The sequence below is a fragment of the Lathyrus oleraceus genome, chromosome 4 (genome assembly GCF_024323335.1).
Source record: "Lathyrus oleraceus cultivar Zhongwan6 chromosome 4, CAAS_Psat_ZW6_1.0, whole genome shotgun sequence".
NCBI lineage: Eukaryota > Viridiplantae > Streptophyta > Magnoliopsida > Fabales > Fabaceae > Lathyrus > Lathyrus oleraceus.
In genome coordinates, this window is record NC_066582.1 from 219,924,145 (window position 1) to 219,937,654 (window position 13,510).

The window sequence follows — 13,510 nt, forward strand, 5'->3', positions numbered from 1 at the left end:
CACATTCATTACATCGTGGGGAACATTCTGTTATAGAGTGATGCCTTTCGGTTTAAAGAATGCTGGTGCAACTTACTGTCGCAACCTGAAAAATACAGTGTGCGAAAAAACAACCGGCGAAAGAAAATGACAGAAGAGTCGCCACCGTGCGTTATTTATCCCAAAGGAGGGAAAGGAAATGCTCGAAGTAAACCTGAAAAGAGGAAAGGAAAAGACAAGGTCTCGCAACCAAATCTTGGGTTCGGGAGTCGGTTATGCGAAGGGAAGGTATTAGCACCCCTACGCATCCGTAGTACTCTACGGGATCCACTTTTGTAGTTCTTATCTAAAGGGTGTGAGTTTATCTTGTGCTGTTTACTAAAAAAAGGGTTAAATGAAAATGACTCGCGCGGATGTCGCATCCACTGCATACGTATCTCATCTGAATATGAGAATCAGAGTCTTCGTAGCTCGGCTGGCCTATGGGTTTGGGGGATGTGTGCTTGCTAAGACATCGCGTCTTATGCCTACGTATCTCATCTGGAATGAGAATCAGAGCAAGCCGTAGTTCGGCTAACTACGGGGTTATGGATTGGGTTTTGGACGAACGACGTTACTACGCAATCTACCGGATGCTCGACCTTTGGAGACTTACTCACCTGTAGTAGAAGGAGTAAACGTGTGTTTAGGAGAAGAAAAATCAATGAAGGGTTAGGGTTTGGGATGCTCATGCAAAAAGGTAGTCCTTGGCGAAGGAACCGCGCTACTTGCGGGGATACGAACACATACAAAACAAACATGTATAAAGTAAATGTGCCAACAAGGCAATCAGAATAAATATCCCAAATGGTATCCCACAAGCAAAGTGGAATATCCAACGAGCTATCCCTGCAAAAGTCATGTGAGCCTTCACAAAAACTCAACAAAAGGGTTAGTGAAACAAGATAAGGATTAGGAGGAAACATGCTATGACAAACGTAAGTCAGATTAGAGCAAAACAATATGGTTTTTTTATGGATAACAGTATGGTTTCCGAAACCTCAAACCCTATGGCATACACTTCAAAAATTAAACGATTAAGCATTCAAGGCATAGGTTTCACCCATTCATGCATATGCGAAACCTAACGATATCCACACTTCCAAATTCAAACATAATACATCACACATTTAGAACATTCAAATTGAAGGCGTAAAATAATGGGAATAGGGCAAACCTGATTGGAGAGCTTGATTGAAATTGAGTTGCACCCGTGAGGTTTACAAAACAATCTTTAGGGTTTATGTGAGGCAGAGGTGATTCTGTGCAGTTGAGTTCCCTTCAGGGTTTGAAGGCTGCTCTGAACTCTGTTAGCTCTTCTCTCACTATCTTTTTCCAGCCAGGGTAATAGGAATAGAATGAAATTTTGTTTCACTGAAACTCTGAATTTATAACCTGATTTTTGTGGACCTGTGGGCTCAAATGAGAGAGGTCCAAGTCCAAGATTTTTTTCTTTTATTTATTTATTTATTTTATTTTTTTCGTTTTTCGTTTTTTTTTTCAAAACACGTGGGTTTCGCCTAGCGAGCATGACAGCTCATGAACAAACCTTTGCTCCTTCAAGATTAACATTTTGACTGACGAATAGACCCCTGTTGGAAGTAACTCAAGTCTTTCCCTTGTGTTGACTGATCATCTAAATAGAGCCCACGAAGTGTCCTGGATGATGTTCAAGTTTCTTGGATCCGATTCCGATTGCCATGATGAAATGCAGATGCTAAATGACCTAAAAATGAATGCATGCATGAGGTGTAAAGCGTATGCTTCCAGGAAAAATGAAGGGTAAATTTTGGGGTATTACACTTACCAGAGAGCAATGACTACTCTTTTTAATGATATGATGCATATTGAGATTGAGGTTTATCTCGATGACATGATTGCTAAATCAATTAATGAGGAGGAACATGTTTAGCATTTGTTGAAGCTATTCCAACGTTTGAGGAAGTATAAACTCCGCTTGAATCCCAATAAGTGTACTTTTGGTGTTCGTTCTGGTAAGTTGTTGGGCTTTATTGTCAATGAGAAGGGTATTGAAGTTGGTCCTGCCAAGGTCAAAGCAATACAAGAGATGCCTGCACCCAAAACTGAGAAGCAAGTCAGAGGTTTTCTCGGCCGCTTGAATTATATTTCTAGATTCATTTCCCACATGACTGCCACGTGTGCGCCTATATTCAAGCTTCTTCGAAAAGATCAGTCTTGTGATTGGACCGAAGACTTCCAGAAAGCTTTTGACAGTATCAAGGAATATATGCTTGAGCCTTCGATTTTGTCTCCACCTGTTGAAGGAAGACCGTTAATCATGTATTTGACTATGCTCGAAGATAGTATGGGTTGTGTTCTAGGTCAGCAAGATGAGACTAGAAAGAAAGAATTTACGATCTACTACCTTAGTAAGAAGTTCACCGATTGTGAGACTCGGTATTCTATGCTTGAGAAAACTTGTTGCGTATTAGCTTGGGCTACTAAGCGTCTACGCCAATATATGTTGAATCATACCACTTGGTTGATATCCAAAATGGATCCAATCAAGTATATATTTGAGAAGCCTACTTTAACTGGAAGGATCGCCTGTTGGCAGATGTTGTTATCAGAGTATGATATCGAATAGCGATCTCAGAAAGCAATCAAGGGTAGTATCTTGGCTGACCATTTGGCTCACCAACCAATTGAAGATTATCAGTCAATACAGTATGATTTTCCTGTGAAGAGATTTTGTACTTGAAAATGAAAGATTGTGATGAACCATTGCTTGAAGAAGGGTCAAAACCTGGTTCCCGTTGTGGCATGGTATTTGATTGAGCTGTTAATCAATATGGAAATGACATTGGGGCAGTGATTATTACTCCTCAAGGCACGCATCTACCATTTACAACTAGATTGACTTTCAAGTGTACAAACAACATGGCAGAATATGAAGCTTGCATTATAGGGCTTGAAGAGGCCATGAATCTCAGAATCAAGTATTTGGATGTCTTCGGTGATTCGGCTTTGGTTATGAATCAAATCAAAGGAGAATGGGAGACAAATCAACCCGATTTAATACCATATAGAGATTATGCAAGAAGGATTTCAACTTTCTTTACAAAGGTTGAGTTTCATCATATCCCTCGAGATGAAAACCGGATGGCAGATGCTCTTGCAACGTTGGCATCAATGATTATAGTGAAGTATTGGAATGAAGTTCCCAATTTGTCTGTGATGCGTCTTGATAGGCCAGGTCATGTGTTTGTTGTTGAAGAAATCAAAGACGAGAAGCCGTGGTATTATGACATCAAATGTTTCCTTCAAAGTCAGATTTACCCACCTGGGGCATCTTTGAAAGATAAGAAGACTTTGAGAAGATTAGCCGATAATTTCTACTTGAATGGTGATGTACTGTACAAGAGAAACTTCGACATGGTTTTGCTCAGATGCGTGGATAGACACGAAGCAGACTTGTTGATGACTGAAGTGCATGAAGGTTCCTTTGGTACTCATTCCAATGCACATGAAATGCCGAAGAAGATGTTGCGAGCAGGTTACTATTGGCTGACAATGGAATCTAACTGTTGCAAGTTTGTGAAGAAGTGCCACAAGTGTCAAATTTATGCTGATAAGATTCATGTTCCTCCGACACTATTAAATGTTACCTCTTCCCCATGGCCTTTATCCATGCGGGGAGTTGATATGATTGGGATGATTGAACCCAAAGCTTCAAATGGACATCGTTTCATTTTGGTGGCAATTGACTATTTCACAAAATGGGTTGAAGCGACATCGTATGCAAATGTAACCAAGCAATTTATTGTAAGGTTTATCAAAAATCAGATTATATGCTGTTATGGTGTGCCAAGCAAGATCATTACTGATAATGGATCGAACTTGAATAACAATATGGTGGAAGCTCTTTTTAAAGATTTTAAAATTATACATCATAATTCTTCTCCCTACAGACCCAAGATGAATGGGGCTGTTGAAGTTGCGAATAAGAACATTAAGAAGATTATTCAGAAGATGGTTGTCACATACAAGGATTGGCATGAGATGCTCCCGTTTGCTTTGCCTGGGTATCCTACATCCATCCGCACTTCAACAGAGGCAACCCCTTTCTCTCTTCTGTATGGTATGGAAGCAGTACTCCCCGTAGAGGTTGAGATTCCTTCATTGCGTGTGCTTATGGAAGCTAAGTTGACCGAGGTTGAATGATGTCAGACCAGGTTTGACCAGTTGAATTTGATAGAAGAGAAGATATTGACTGCCATGTGTCATGGTCAGTTGTTTCAGCAGAGGATGAAGAAAGCTTTTGATAAGAAGGTCAGACCTCGTGTGTTCAGAGAAGGTGACCTTGTGCTCAAGAAGATTTTATCGTTCAAACCAAATTCTAGAGGAAAATGGACTCCTAATTATGAAGGCCCATATGTTGTTAAGAGAGCCTTTTCAGGCGGCGCATTGATACTTATAACTATGGATGGTGAAGAGTTCACTCGTCCTGTGAACGCAGATGCAGTCAAGAAATACTTCGCCTAAAAAAAAGAAGAAAAGAACAACTCGCTAAGTTGAAAACCCGAAAGGGCAGCTTAGGCAAAAATGAGCGTCTCGATGGATTGAAAACCCGGAAGGGCGATCCAGGCAAAAATTAGAGACATAAAAATAGAAAGAATTTCCCGATAAGTTGAGTACTCCACCTTGGGGCAACTTATGAAAAAATTAGGGATTATGGCAAGTAACTGCATTCTGCTGATCTTCAGTGTTTTGAAAATTTGATTGAGCACAAGGGTTGACATCAATTCATCACCCCGACAGCGGTCAAGAGCACAGTGGATATCAAGAGTTAGTAGAAGGATTAAGGATCATTTGTATTTAATGTAACCCTTTTCCATGTAATTTACCATTTTCAACTTTGTAAAAATCTATGGGGTCTTGTCATTTACAGACTACCATTCTATCAAATAAAGTTGAGCTTTTATCCAATTGTTTCTACTCTTATTTATTTCAGCCAATAGTTTAAATTTTATTATGATCATTTTTGAAATTTTAAAAATTTTAAAACTCTTTTTCTTAAAACATATAAAAAGCAAGAATTTTCCAAAGCAATTAAAATAAATATCAACAACATTTCGATGGATAACAAGTCTTTGAGTGCGAAAAATCAGAGGTTCCCCAAGTAGTTAACCCTTCGGGTATCCCTAGACGTTTGTGTTGATTCAGTTCCTCAACGGAATGTTTAATCCCCAGGAGAGCTTCGAGTCGGTTTCTCAGCTGAGTTGGTTGATTCAGGTACCCTGCGACTTGTCTCCCTCGACAGAGTTTCTGCCTTCCCATGTGGAGTTTGCGTTCCTTCAGCAGAAGTGTTTTGATCTCCCCAGTAGATCGCATTGGTTTCCTCGCCAATCGCCAGTCGACTTGCTCCCCAGTCAGAGTTTCCTCCTGGTTCCTGAGCACTTTATTTTTCCCTGTAGGGTTGTCTCCCATTTTTATGGTGTTGACCTAAAATTCCCCACGAGTTTGGTGATATTTCTCTTTCCTCAGCAGATCTCCTCCTTCCCCAGTTAGGGTTGAGTCTTCTTGGATTGTTGACCTCTCTCTTCTCCAGCAGTTGTCTACATATTTTATGGATTGACCGAGGATTGTACCGATGATTCAATTTCTTTGCGACACCTTTGTATCCTTTGTGATCGTTTTGTCAGCATAATCATCATATATATACATATACATTCATATAATTTCATATTTGCATATTTGCATATCTGATTAAATTGTTGGTTTGATATTCTCATTCCCTGTATGGCGGTACTTTATCCCCATACAAATTTCGGTGTCTGTCCTCCCTCAATTGTAGAGTGTCAGCCCCTTAGGCAGAAAGACTTTAACCTTTCTCCTCTTCCCCACCGAGTTGTTTCCTTGTGGATGATTATTACTTAAGTTTCCTCCCCAGTTGTTTATCTGGATGGAACCACTCCCCTTGAGTTATGTCCTCATTAGGTTGAGTCTTGATTGACTGTTTTCTTTCTAGTTCCTACCTAGATAGATACTTTGAGTTCCCTAAGAGTCTATTACCCAGTAACTGGTAATATTCTTCTTAGTTTGCAGTTTGTTACTTCTTACCTGATACCCGGCAAAAGTACCCCAGTTTTCCCAGCAGTAGAGTCCCCATTGGATCTGATTCCCTAGGAAGTATATCCTTGATATGTTCACCCTAACCGGTGACAGGCATCTTTCTCTCCCCTGCTTGAGTCTATCCTTGATATGTTCATCCTAACCGATGACGAATATTCTCTTTTTGGTATTCTACCCAGTAAAAAGGTGGTTGTAATCCCTATTCTCGTTTTCCAGAGAGTTAATCCTTGATATGTTCATCCTAACCGATGACAGGTTTCCTTCTCTTTGTGGTCTTCTATCCAGTAACCGGTAGTTGTAAACCCTGCTTTGTTCCCCCCGCAAAGTTGATCCTTGATATGTTCACTTTAACTAGTGACAAATTCTCTCTCTTGGTATTCTATCCAGTAACTGATAGATGTAATTCCTATTTTGTCTCCTCACAGAGTCTATCCTTGATATGTTCATCCTAACCGGTGACAAATTTTCTCTTTGACGGTATTCTATCTAGCATACAATAGATGTAATTCCTACTTTTTGTTCAGTTGGTTTATCCTTGATATGTTCATCTTAACTGATGACAGATATCCTCCTTGACAATCCCAGGCAAGTCTATCCTTGATATGTTCATCCTAACCGATGACGGATTTTCTTCCCTGTTGAGTTTATCCTTGATATGTTCATCCTAACTGATGGCGGATACTCTCACCCTTGGTCTTCTGCCCAGTAACTGGTAGTTGTAAATCCTATTTTCTGCAGTTCTCCCTAGCAAGGCTATTCATACCCAGTAACCAGTAATGAATATTCCCTTATGTTGTTTCTCAACGAGTCATCCTTGATATGTTCATCCTAACCGATGATGGATGTTCTCTCTGTCATATCTTTATTATCTCCTTACCCAGTAACAGGTAGTAGATAGTAGATTTCTGCTCCTCCTGTATTGAAGTTTATTTCTTCCCCAGTCGAGTTGAGTGCGTATTTCCTTAGTGAAATTGCTTTTCTTGCATGATTCAAGTACTTCAGTTTTATCCCGACTTACTCGGATCCCCTGCAGATGTTCTTGTTTCCCCGACTGAGTCTTTTCCATGTCCCCCAGTAGTTTTAAGTCGTAGTCTGGCCTACGCATAACTCCTTTTTCCCCCAGAGTCTCGGTTTCCCCAGTGAGTTCTCCTTACGGAATGCATTATACTCCTACGGACTTTTGGTCTCTTTGAGTTCTTTTCCTTTGTGGCAATATTTCCCCTCAAAGAATTTACTTTTGCATTTCATATCATATGCATCATGAGGTCTCTTAGGGACCAAAATTTGTTTCTATATGTTATTATTTAAGCCCATTCTACTGAGTCAACATGAAGATTTTAACCTTCGCCTCCTCAGTTAGAATGTCCTTAAATAGGGTCAGCTGTAAGACCCAAATTTTGACCCTAAGATCCCTCATGCAATTTCATCATAAGCATTAGTATTGGGATCATACCTTGTTATCCTCCTTACCCCTCCTTCATTGGGTTTATTTTGGGAGATATCACCAAGCACTTTGTGATTGTATCATACTTGTATTTTATCATTTTACTAACCAAAATACCAAAAATATGTCTTTGCATTTGCCTAACTCTTTTGTATGTAGGGCATGATCTCCATTGATCTATCAAGGTCATATCTAGGGTTTGAGACCCTCATGACAAAGAGAACAACCATTAAATTGACACAAGAATGGTTATGAGCATCATATATAAGTTCCAATGATCTCTACATGTTATATTGATCAAGTTTTCTTCAAGAGTTTGGAGGCGATTTGCCTTGGAAATCCTAGTTTGACTGGGTATCTTGAGTAACTTCTCCAACAAGCTATCTCACCAATTGATCAAATTTATCAATGGACACTTAAAAATTCATCATATTATGCATATATTATCTACCATGATCCTAGAAAGTCAAGAGAATTGAAGATTGGCAAGTTGGTTGGTGGTGGTTGACCAGATGAATTCATCTGATCAAAACTGGGTCTCCCTAGACCCTATCTCCTACACTTTTCACCATATGAAAATTATTCCAAGAGAAAACATACTCTAAATGATATTCCAAACAACTTTCATGTTGAGACCTAGAGCTAGTTTTTCTTTGAAAATCTTTTTCTATGTTGAAACATTATAGGTCATTTTGTCTAAACCCTAATTTGAAAGTCAACTTCCCAAGGCCATAACTTGCTCAATGTTTTTGAGATTAAAGATTTCCAAGTTTCAAAATCAAATTCAAGATTTCTACTTCAACTTTTATGTTTGGAGTTAGAGATAATTCAACTTTTATGAGCATGTGATATGAGGCTACATTGTAGGTCACTTTTGACCTATACCATTGAACAAATGATTTTTCCAAACTTCAAAAATGCATAACTCTATCACTTAAAATCCAAATGACATGAAATTGGTGACCATTTTGAAGGTATTTGAAATAGATACAACTTTGATGAAGACACATTTCTCATTTTAAGCTCACATAAAAAGTTAGGCAAGGTGGAATATTGAGATATATGGCTTGACACTTAGAAATTCAACATGTTGAAATTTCCAAACTTCCACCTCAAAATTCATCATGATACAAGCTCCAAATGGAAAAGTGTTGAACAAGAAAGTTGTTCCTCTTGATTTAACCTTTCCAAAAAGTCCAAGTTCATCCATTTTGGACAAGAATTGATAGGGCTGCGCATGGCACGAACATGGTATCATCATTTGGCAAAGATCAAACTTCAAATCTTCACACACACTTGCCTTGCAATCCAAGTTGATTTCAAACTCTCTCACACTCATTTGTGGAGCTTAAGCAATGATCTCATGGGACTGTGCACGCCCATGCACCCATGCATCATCATTTGCCAATTTTGGAAAGTGAATTTGAAGGTGCAAATATCATGAGCTGCAACTATAAATAAAAGCCCTTATGCTCAGAATTGAACACACCTTGCGCGCCAGCTTTGCCCCCTATTGAAACCCTCTCATTCCAAAGGAAAACCTAATAAATTTCCACTTGAAATTTGAGTTTGAATCTCAACTGTTGGAGATTCAAAAAACTCCAGGATCCAAAGCCTTGCAACCTTATCAATCACTTCCTGCTAGCTTCTCAAGTGTGATCAGATCGTGTTTGGAGCAAGCAACCTCAAGAATTACACTGCATTGAAGGTAATATTCAGAAAACTTTATCTCTTCGATTCTTTCTCAATCTTGCTCAATTCTCTTAATTCTTTGGTTGTCTGAAGTCCTACCAATGTAGGCAAGAAGATTGAGTTGCTTAGAGGTCAAATCGAACTAACTCAGTTGGCATATCTCAAATTTCAACTCCTCATATCTTTCTATATGTGAGGAGTTAGTTAAAATTGAGGTGATATTCGTGATCTACACCATTTTTCATTTCAGATCATGTCCTCCTTTCTCATTTTTGTTGAGGTGATGAATGGACCAGTCCGGCCAAGGTCGCTTGAGAAGATGACCGACGCTTTGCTCCGGCAATGATGCGGCGTGGTCTTGAGCCATTGGATGAGTTTAAATTGTTTTAATCATGAGCGTGTGTTTTAATTACCAAGCGTGTGGACATTTGACTCAGGCGCACCATGGAACGCGCGTTAGTGGCCACTTGATCTGCCACCTCAATTAATGAGGGAGATCAAGTGGTCCACGTTTTTTCTGATTATTTGAATTTCATTTTAATTGCTTTATTTTAATTAATTCATATTAATTTTAATATTGATCCAAAAAATATGAGAGTTTCACCAAAAAATTTCAAATATTTTCCTCTTTCATATTCTGAATTAAAATTACTTTTTGGATCATTATTAATATTTTTCATGATTTAATTGATTTTTTCATTTGTTTTTAATTGTTTAAAAATACTTTTAAGTCTTTACAAAATCTGAATTTTTTTCTCCAAGGTCCTTTGACCCTTTTGACCTATGATAAATCTCATGGCCATTTATTTGGTGTTTTGATGAGGTTTTAGGAATTTGACAAACCCTATTTAATTTAAATGTATTATTTTAGTATTTTTAATTAGAATAAATGCCAAATAAATTTGTTGACCAATTGTGATGACTTGTTGGTGTTTGACTCTTGTTGTTGGGCCTTGATCAAGGTTGATTTGACTTTGTCAAATTAATATAATTGGATTTAAGGGATTGATGGAATGTACATTCCATCTCCCAAAATGAATGAATGATATTAATTTGGTAAAAGTCCTCCTTTGATCAATTTGAGATTTCATCTATTCCCCTCCCTCTTCATCTCATTCCCCTTCTTTATGCATTCATCTCATTTGGCCTATGATATCTCAAAGTCCTAATGCTAGTCGATTGAAAAATTAACATGAGTATGAATGAGATTAGGCCACACCTTTTGCATATTCTTTTTGTGTGTGGTATGTTTCATGAGCATAGTTCATAATACTATGTCTCTAACATGCATTAACACCAAAATTCTATTGCCCGACCTCAAATTGTTGTGACTTTTACATAAGTCCAATTACGATTTGTTGGTTCTATGTGTTGGCAACAATTTTGGTAAAACCTAGAGTGTTCACAAGTTGTCACAAGTGAGCAAAGGGAAAATCAATATGAATAATGAGCAAGAAATAAATGACATTAAAAGTAAATGACAAGAAATTAAATGCTCAAATTAAAGTTAGTAGTTAGTAAATGTTATGTTAGCTTGTCATAAGAAAATGTAGCGCTATGTTAAGCAGTCGTAAATGGACTAATGTAGTAGTCACACCTATCTAACGCCGGTCAATAAAAATATAGGCAAAGAACACAAGTTAGAGATCATGACTAGTAAGCCAAGCTCCATAAACTTGCCATGCCAAAACAAGAGGGGAAGGGCCGTGTATTGAATTTAGGTTATTTGCTTGACCAAGAAGCAACCTATCTTTGACACAAAACAACTCACTTGATCATGGATCAAGTTGAGTTTGGTTTGGATCAAAGAAGGTTAAGCTTCTCATTTGTCAAGACCAACCATAAGACTTTAACTCATTGGCCATTGATAGAAAGAAAGGGATGAAGATGAAAGGGAGGGGAAAATAAGACTACAACCAAATCCAATTGATCAAATGTGAATCAAATCAACATCAATCAACACCAAACAGAAAAGAGATGAAGATAACAAGTCAACAATATTTTTTTGGTATTTTTTGAATTAAAATAAAATGCAAATAAAGAATAAACAAATAAGGTCAAACCTCAAATTCAATTCAAAATAACTTCAATGAGTCCAATTAAATTCTCATAAGTTCAACATAGTCAAACAAGCTTTGACTAATTTTCTCACAAATTTTTGAAATTAGAAAGCAATTAAAAATAGCACAATATGAATTAAAATCTCAAATAAATCTCAAATCTAATAAGAAATTGATGAGACTATTTTTCATTGACTTATCATGATCCATAGATTCTAGGAAAATATTTTTGGATTTTTCAAAAGTCAGAAAGTATTTTAAAATGAATTAAAACTTTTAAAAATCAAATAATTCATGAAAAATATCAAATGAAGTCACAAAAAAAATTAAAAATCAAAATATGAATCTAGTTTTGTCAAGAATTGTTTTGGAGTTGGTCTCATATTTTTATGACTTCAAATGAATTTTTAATGAATTTTTGAAAATCAAATAAATTAACTAAAAATTAGAGAAAATAGGATAAATGAAAAAAACCACAGCCACGTGACTGAGCTCATTAATTGACGTGGCAAGGAGGGACGATATGGATCTGAGGGAACACGCTACATCCAAGTCAAACGCGCCACATAATGTATTAAATGAAGTAAACATAATGGAGGATCACGATTAGATCGTGGCAACTAGATCCAATGGCCCAGGTCAGAACACGTGGTGGTGGTGGTGGAAACCACCATCTTCTCCGGCCAGACAACCAATTCCGACCACCAGTTGTAGAGAAAAAAGTTTTAATGAAAATGGAAAACAAGGACATGGAAATGAAGCTTGTGTGATGGAGATCATCACTGTACCATTGGATCTTCCTCACTCTTCCTATATTGAGAGAAACGTGAAGAAGAAGATCATGGTGTTCCAATTGTAAGCTCATGAAATGGTGAATTGAAAGCACCAATGGCTTGCCTCAAGTGTGAGGACTTCAGAAAACCACACAAACACAAGAATGCTACATTGAATTGAGAGTTCTAGATCCAAAAAGTTTGAATGTATACCTCTGAATTGAAGCACTTCAGGCCACGAATCCTTCAAGATCCTTGCTCCTCTTTGATCTATGGATGTAAGGGAAGTGACAGGCTAAGGAATTAGGCTTTGAAGATCAGCTAATGATGCTGAATTTCAAGCTCGAAAGTGAGATTTTTTTTTTAACAATTCCTTCGGTATGGCTATGGTTTCAATGCTGCAGCAATTCAGATCTTCAAAAGGTTACCAAATGAATGAGAGGGAACCTCTATTTATAGCTGAATGTGGCTGTGCATCGCACTTCCCTCATGTGCATGGCAATTTGAATTTTGCTTGCATGGGCTTGTGCAAGCGTGTAGCAGGCCCAATGATGAATGAAACATCTTGCTGATACCACATGGAAATGATTTGGACGTGCACAATGGACTGAACAAGCTTGCATACTCAAGTTTCATAATAAAATACCAAAATGCACATAAATGGAAATGAATTCGAATCTCACAAATGGTAAGTCCATAAGAGTAATGTGAGTAATGGTTGGAAAGCCGTTGAAATAAGGAACAAAAGTCATGTTGGGAAAAAATTCATTTGGAATGTGCAAATTAATGAAAAATGGCCTGGAAGATCCAAGTACAAAACATGTTTAAGTCACATTTGAAAAGTTTCACCAAAAGCAAGCCTAATCAAACCCCTCTATGTTCATGATGCAAGCTTCAAATGGAAAAATATCCAACATAAACGTTGTAAGTATTGAATATGATCAATTTAGACTCAAAGTTTGCATCATTTGGATTTTCTATGACAAAGTTATGGGATTTTGAAGTTGGGTACTTTTTCAAATTCAATGAATTAGGTCCAATATGACCTATAATGTTTTGTATTATCACATGTATTTATTTTATGATTATGAAATTTTGTCCAACATAACATTTTAAGTAGACATATCAATATTTCTAATTAATTTGGTCTCACCTCAAAATCATAAAAATTAGGGAAGTTATGCCATTGGTAAGTTGACCCAAAAATTAGGGTTTCAATCAAAATAACCTATAATGGTTTGAAATGAATGATGACCTTAAAAGTTTTAAATGGATTTTTGGTAAAAATGAAAGTTATTCATATGGTTCTTAAGAACATTTTTTATCTTGGGGTCATCCTCATTTGACAAACACATCAAAAGTTATATTTTAATGGTGCCCAGCTTAGTCAGATGACTTGACTGGTCAACTTTTCAAGGCCAAACTTC